The following is a 7,019-nucleotide window of genomic DNA, read 5'->3' on the forward strand; positions in this document are numbered from 1 at the left end:
TGAGGGATCACCTGGGCAAAGGGGGGGTCCCGGCCCCGCAGCCCCTCCATGGCCACACCTGGAGAAGAGGGAATGGGGACAGGTGAGACAGGTGGGACAGGTGAGACAGGTGGGACAGGTGAGGAATTGGGAATTCCCTTGGGAATTCCGAGCAGGAGTTGGGGATCCCCTTGGGAATTCCCTGGGATGGATTTTGGGGATCCCCTTGGGAATTCTGAATGGGATTTGAGGAATCCCGGGAACGCCCTGAGGTGGATTTGAGGGTCCTGGAATGGATTTGGGATCCCTTTGGGAATTCCCTGAGTGGGATTTGGGGATCCCCCCTGGAATGGATTTGAGGATCCCATGAGTTGAATTTGGGGATCCCCTCGGGAATTCCCTGGGCTGGATTTGGGGATCCCCTTGGAAACTCCTGGAGATGAATTTGGGGATCCCCCTGGGAATCTTCTGAGGAGGATTCAGGGATTCCCAAATTGGGAATCTTCTCGGAGCGGGATTTGGGATCCATTTTGGGAATTCCGAACTGGATCTGGGGATCCCTCGGGAATTCCCTGGGATGGATTTTGGGGATCCCCTCGGGAATTCTGAATGGGATTTGGGGAATCCCGGGAACGCCCTGAGGTGGATTTGGGAGTCCTGGAATGGATTTGGGATCCCTTTGGGAATTCCGAGCGGGATTTTGGGATCCCCTTGGAAACTCCTGGAGCTGAATTTGGGGATCCCCCCTGGAATGGATTTGGGGTCCCCTCGGGAATTCCCTGGGATGGATTTGGGGAATCCCGGGAACGCCCTAAAGTGAATTTGGGATCCCCTCGGGAATTCCCTGATTGGGATTTGGGGATCCCTTGAGCTGAATTTGGGGATCCCCTCAGGAATTCCCTGGGATGGATTTTGGGGATCCCCTCGGGAATTCTGAATGGGATTTGGGGAATCCCAGGAACGCCCTGAGGTGGATTTGGGGATCCTGGAATGGATTTGGGATCCCTTTGAGAATTCCCAGGGATGGATTTGGGGATCCCCCCTGGAATGGATTTTGGGATCCCTTTGGGAATTCCCTGGGAGGGATTTTGGGATCCCTTGAGCTGAATTTGGGGATCCCCTTGGGAATTCTGAATGGGATTTGGGGAATCCCGGGAACGCCCTGAGGTGGATTTGGGGGTCCTGGAATGGATTTGGGATCCCTTTGGGAATTCCCAGGGATGGATTTTGGGATCCCCAAACTGGGAATCTCCCCGGAGTGGGATGTGGGAATCCGCTTTGGGAATCTCCTGAAATGGATTTGGGATCCACTTTGGAATCTCCTGGAGCTGAATTTGGGGATCCCTTTGGGAATTCTGAGCAGGATTTTGGGAATCCCCACCCGGAAATCTCCAGAGCGGGATCTGGGGATTCCCAAATTGGGAATCTCCCTGGACTGGGATTTGGGGATCCCCTCAGGAATTCCCTGGGATGGATTTTGGGGATCCCCTCGGGAATTCTGAATGGGATTTGGGGAATCCTGGGAACGCCCTGAGGTGGATTTGGGAGTCCTGGAATGGATTTGGGATCCCTTTGGGAATTCCGAGCGGGATTTTGGGATCCCCTTGGAAACTCCTGGAGCTGAATTTGGGGATCCCCCCTGGAATGGATTTGGGGTCCCCTCGGGAATTCCCTGGGATGGATTTGGGGAATCCCGGGAACGCCCTAAAGTGAATTTGGGATCCCCTCGGGAATTCCCTGATTGGGATTTGGGGATTCCTTGAGCTGAATTTTGGGATCCCCTCAGGAATTCCCTGGGATGGATTTTGGGGATCCCCTCGGGAATTCTGAATGGGATTTGAGGAATCCCGGGAACGCCCTGAGGTGGATTTGGGGGTCCTGGAATGGATTTGGGATCCCTTTGAGAATTCCCAGGGATGGATTTGGGGATCCCCAAACTGGGAATCTCCCCGGAGTGGGATGTGGGAATCCGCTTTGGGAATCTCCTGAAATGGATTTGGGATCCACTTTGGAATCTCCTGGAGCTGAATTTGGGGATCCCTTTGGGAATTCTGAGCAGGATTTTGGGGATCCCCACCCGGAAATCTCCAGAGCGGGATCTGGGGACTCCCAAATTGGGAATCTCCCTGGACTGGGATTTGGGGTCCCCTCGGGAATTCCCTGGGATGGATTTTGGGGATCCCCTCGGGAATTCTGAATGGGATTTGAGGAATCCCGGGAACGCCCTGAGGTGGATTTGGGGATCCTGGAATGGATTTGGGATCCCTTTGGGAATTCCGAGCTGGATTTGGGGATCCCCTCGAGACCCACCCCGGGCGGAGCCGGGGGATCCGAACAATCCCAGGAAGGACCAAAAAAATTCGGGAATTCCAAAGAATTTGAGCAGTTCCGAAAATCCCAAAATCATCCGGGATCCCGAAATCTCGGAGCGGAATTTTGGGAATTCCAACGGCTCCGAGGAGGCCCAAAACTCCAAAACCTGGGAGCGGAATTTTGGGAATTCTGGTGCAAACTGAGGAGGCCCCAAATCCCAAAATTTGGGATCAGAATTCTGGGAATTCCAAAACCATCTAAGAGGCCCAAAATCCCAAAAATCAGGTCTGGAATTCTGGGAATTCCAACAGTTCTGAAGAGGGGCCCCAAATCCCAAAATCTGGGACCAGAATTTTGGGAATTCTGACAGTTCCGAGGAGACCCCAAATCCCAAAATCCCAGATGGGAATTCCAGGAATTTTGATGGCACCACCAGGGTCCAAAATCCCCAAAATCTGGGATCGGAATTTTGGGAATTCCGGTGCCACTGAAGAGCCCCAAATCCCAAAATCCGGGATCGGAATTTTGGGAATTCCAGTGCCACTGAAGAGCCCCAAATCCCAAAATCCGGGATCGGAATTTTGATGCCTCAAAGGATGCCCCCAAAATTTGGGATTTGGGAATTCCCTGGGATGGAATTTGGGATCCCCTAAAGTGGAATTTGGGAATTCTCTGGGTCGGGATTTAGGGTTTGGGATTTGGGAATTCCCTGGGATTTGATTTGGGATCCTCCAAGCTGGAATTTGGGATTTGGGATCCCCCGGGATGGGATTTGGGATTTGGGAATTCCTTGGGATGGGATTTGGGATTTGGGAATTCCCTGGGATTTGATTTGGGATCCTCCAAGCTGGAATTTGGGATCCCCCGGGATGGGATTTGGGGTTTGGGATACTCCGAGCTGGAATTTGGGATCCCCTGATGGGGATTTTGGGATTTGGGAATTCCCTGGGATGGGATTCGGGATCCTGTCAGGATCTCTGGGATTTGGGATCCCCTGAGGGGGAATTTGGGATTTGGGAATTCCCTGGGATCCGATTTGGGGTTTGGGATCCCCCAGGATGGGATTCGGGGTTTGGGATTTGGGAATTCCCTGAAGTGGAATTTGGGATCCGCTGAGGGGAAATTTGGGATTTGGGAATTCCCTGGGATGAGATTTGGGATCCTCCAAGCTGGAATTTGGGATTTGGGATCCCCTGGGATGAGATTTGGGGGTCTGGAATCCCCCGGGATGGGATTTTGGATTTGGGAATTCCCTGAGGTGGAATTTGGGATTTGGGAATTCCCTGGGTTGGGATTTGGGATTTGGGAATTCCCTGGGATCCAATTTGGGGTTTGGGATCCCCCGGGATGGGATTTTGGATTTGGGAATTCCCTGAGGTGGAATTTGGGATTTGGGAATTCCCTGGGTTGGGATTTGGGATTTGGGAATTCCTCCAAGGTGGAATTTGGGATCCAAGGTGGAATCCCTGGGATTTGGGATCCTCCGAACTGGAATTTGGGAATTCCCTGAGGGGATGGGATTTGGGATCTGGGATCCCCCAGGATGGGATTCGGGGTTTGGGGATTTGGGAATTCCCTGGGATGGAATTTGGGATCCCCTGATGGGGAATTTGGGATTTGGGAATTCCCTGGGTCGGGATTTGGGTTTTGGGATCCTCCGAGCTGGAATTTGGGAATTCCCTGGGATCTGATTTGGGGTTTGGGATCCCCCGGGATGGGATTTGGGGTTTTGGGATTTCAGAATTCCGAGGTGGAATTTGGGATTTGGGAATTCCTTGGGATGGGATTTGGGATCTGGGATGCTCCAAGGAGGAATTTGGGATCCTCTGAAGAGGGATTTGGGAATTCCCTGGGATCAGATTTGGGGTTTGGGATCCCCTGAGGGGAAATTTGGGATTTGGGAATTTCCTGGTTCAGGATTTGGGATCCTCCGAGCTGGAATTTGGGATTTGGGAATTCCCTGAGGGGGATTTTGGGATTTGGGAATTCCCTGGGATCAGATTTGGGATTTGGGATCCCCTTGGACGGGATTTGGGATTTGGGAATTCCTTGGATTGGGATTTGGGATCCTCTGAGGTGGAATTTGGGATTTGGGATCCCACAGGGATCTCCCGGGATGGGTTTGGGATCCCAAAATTTGTGATTTGAGATCCCCAAAATTCGGGATTTAGGACTCCAAAATTCGGGATTTGGGATCCCAAATATCAGGATTTGTGACCCAAAAATTCAGATTTTGGAATCTCCAAAATTCGGGATTGGAGATCCCCAAAATTTGGGATTCGAGACCCCAAAATTTGGGATTCGAGACCTCAAAATTCGGGATTTTGGGATCCCCAAAATTCAGGATTTGGGACCTGAAAATTTGGGATTTGAAATCCCAAAATTCGAGATTTGGGACGCCCCCAAAATTTGGGATTTGAGAACCTAAAATTCGGGATTTGGGATTTGGGATCCGCTTGGGAACGGCCCGAGCTGGGACTGGGGAACCCCTGGGAACTCCCCCCAGTAAATCCCAGTTTATCCCAGTTTATCCCAGTTTATCCCAGTCCCTCCCAGTCCATCCCAGTCCATCCCAGTCTCTCCCAGTCCATCCCAGTTTATCCCAGTCCATCCCAGTCCCTCCCAGTCCCTCCCAGTCCCATCCCAGTCCATCCCAGTTCCATCCCAGTTTATCCCAGTCCATCCCAGTCCCTCCCAGTCCCTCCCAGTCCCATCCCAGTCCATCCCAGTTCCATCCCAGTTTATCCCAGTCCATCCCAGTCCATCCCAGTCCATCCCAGTTTTATCCCAGTTCCATCCCAGTTTATCCCAGTCCATCCCAGTCCATCCCAGTTTATCCCAGTCCATCCCAGTCTCTCCCAGTTCTCACCGGGCGCCGCCGCCGCCCCCGGAGCCACTTCCGGCCGCGCTCGCGCGCGATGACGTCACTGCAGGAAGGGGCGGGGCTATGGCGGGAACTGGGATGAACTGGGAGGGACTGGGAGGGACTGGGGGGGACTGGGATGAACTGGGGGGGGGATTTGGGGGAACTTTAAAGGGGAATTTTAAGGAGAGGGGGATCCCAAAATCGGGGATTTCCCGCCAAAACCCGGGGATTTCCCGCCAAAAACTGGGGATTGAACCCCGAAAATCGGGGATTTCCCGCCAAAAATCGGGGATTGAACCCCGAAAATCGGGGATTTCCCGCCAAAAATCGGGGATTGAACCCCGAAAATCGGGGATTTCCCGCCAAAACCCGGGGATTTCCCGCCAAAAATCGGGGATTCAACGCCGAAAATCGGGGATTTCCCGCCAAAAATCGGGGATTTCCCGCCAAAAATCGGGGATTGAACCCCGAAAATCGGGAAATTCACCCCCAAAAATCGGGGATTTAATCCCAAAAATGGTGAATTTTTCTCCAAAACCCGGGATTTAACCCCAAAAATCGAGAATTGAACCCCCAAAAATCGGGGATTTAATCCCAAAAATCAAGGATTTAACCCCAAATACCGGGGATTTCACCCCCAAAATCGGGGATTTCACCCCAAAATCGGGATTTCACCCCAAAATCGGGGATTTCCCGCCAGAAATCAGGGATTTAACCCAAAAATCGGGGAATTCGCCCAAAAAAATCCCGGATTTCCTAACAAAAAAAGGGATTTAACCCCAAAAAAATCGGAGGTTTCGCCCCAAAATTGGGGATTTTTTCCCCAAAAATCGGGGATTTTACCCCAAATATCGGGGATTTAATAAAAAAAATCGCGGATTGAACCCAAAAAACGGGGATTTCACCCAAAAATGTGGAATTTTTCCCCAAAAAAGCATTTTCCGATCAGGGTGGGATTCCAGGATTTGGGATCATCCCAAAAATCAGGGAATTTCACCCAAAATTCTTCACCCAAAATTCGGGATTTACCCCCAAAAATCTGGGATTGAACCCCAAAAAATCTGGAATTTTTTCCCCCCAAATCCGGGGATTGAACCCGAAAAATCGGGGATTTCACCCAAAAATGTGGATTTTTTCCCCAAAAAAGCATTTTTCCGATTAGGGTGGGATTCCAGGATTTGGGATCATCCCAAAAATCGGGGATTGAACCCCAAAAAATTGGGAATTTCACCCAAAAATGTGGAATTTTTCACCAAAAAATAATTTCCGATCAGGGTGGGGTTGGGGAATTTGGGATCACCCCAAAAATCGGGGATTGAACCCAAAATTCGGGATTTCACCCAAAAAAAACCCCAATTTTCCGATCAGGGTGGGATTGGGGGATTTGGGATCATCCCAAAAATCGGGGATTTCACCCAAAAATGTGGAATTTTTCCCCAAAAAAAATAATTTTCGGATCAGGGCGGGATTCCAGGATTTGGTACCACCCCAAAAAAGCGGAATTCCGGGTTTTTTCACCCCAAAAAGGAACTCCCGACGAGGGTGGGATTGGGGGATTTGGGATCACCCCAGAAATCGGGAATTGAACCCCAAAAATCGGGGATTTTAACAAAAAAATGTGGAGTTTTTTCCCCAAAAAAAGCATTTTCCGATCAGGGTGGGATTGGGGGAATTTGGGATCACCCCAAAAATCGGGAATTCGGCCCAAAAATCGGGGATTTCACCCCAAAAATCGGGGATTTTCACCCAAAAATGTGGAATTTTTTCCCCAAAAAAAGCATTTTCGGATCAGGGTGGGATTGGGGAATTTGGGATCACCCCAAAAAAGCGGAATTCCGGGTTTTTTCACCCCAAAAAATCG

This window comes from Vidua macroura, unplaced genomic scaffold (assembly GCF_024509145.1).
Source record: "Vidua macroura isolate BioBank_ID:100142 unplaced genomic scaffold, ASM2450914v1 whyUn_scaffold_146, whole genome shotgun sequence".
Classification (NCBI taxonomy): Eukaryota; Metazoa; Chordata; class Aves; order Passeriformes; family Viduidae; genus Vidua; species Vidua macroura.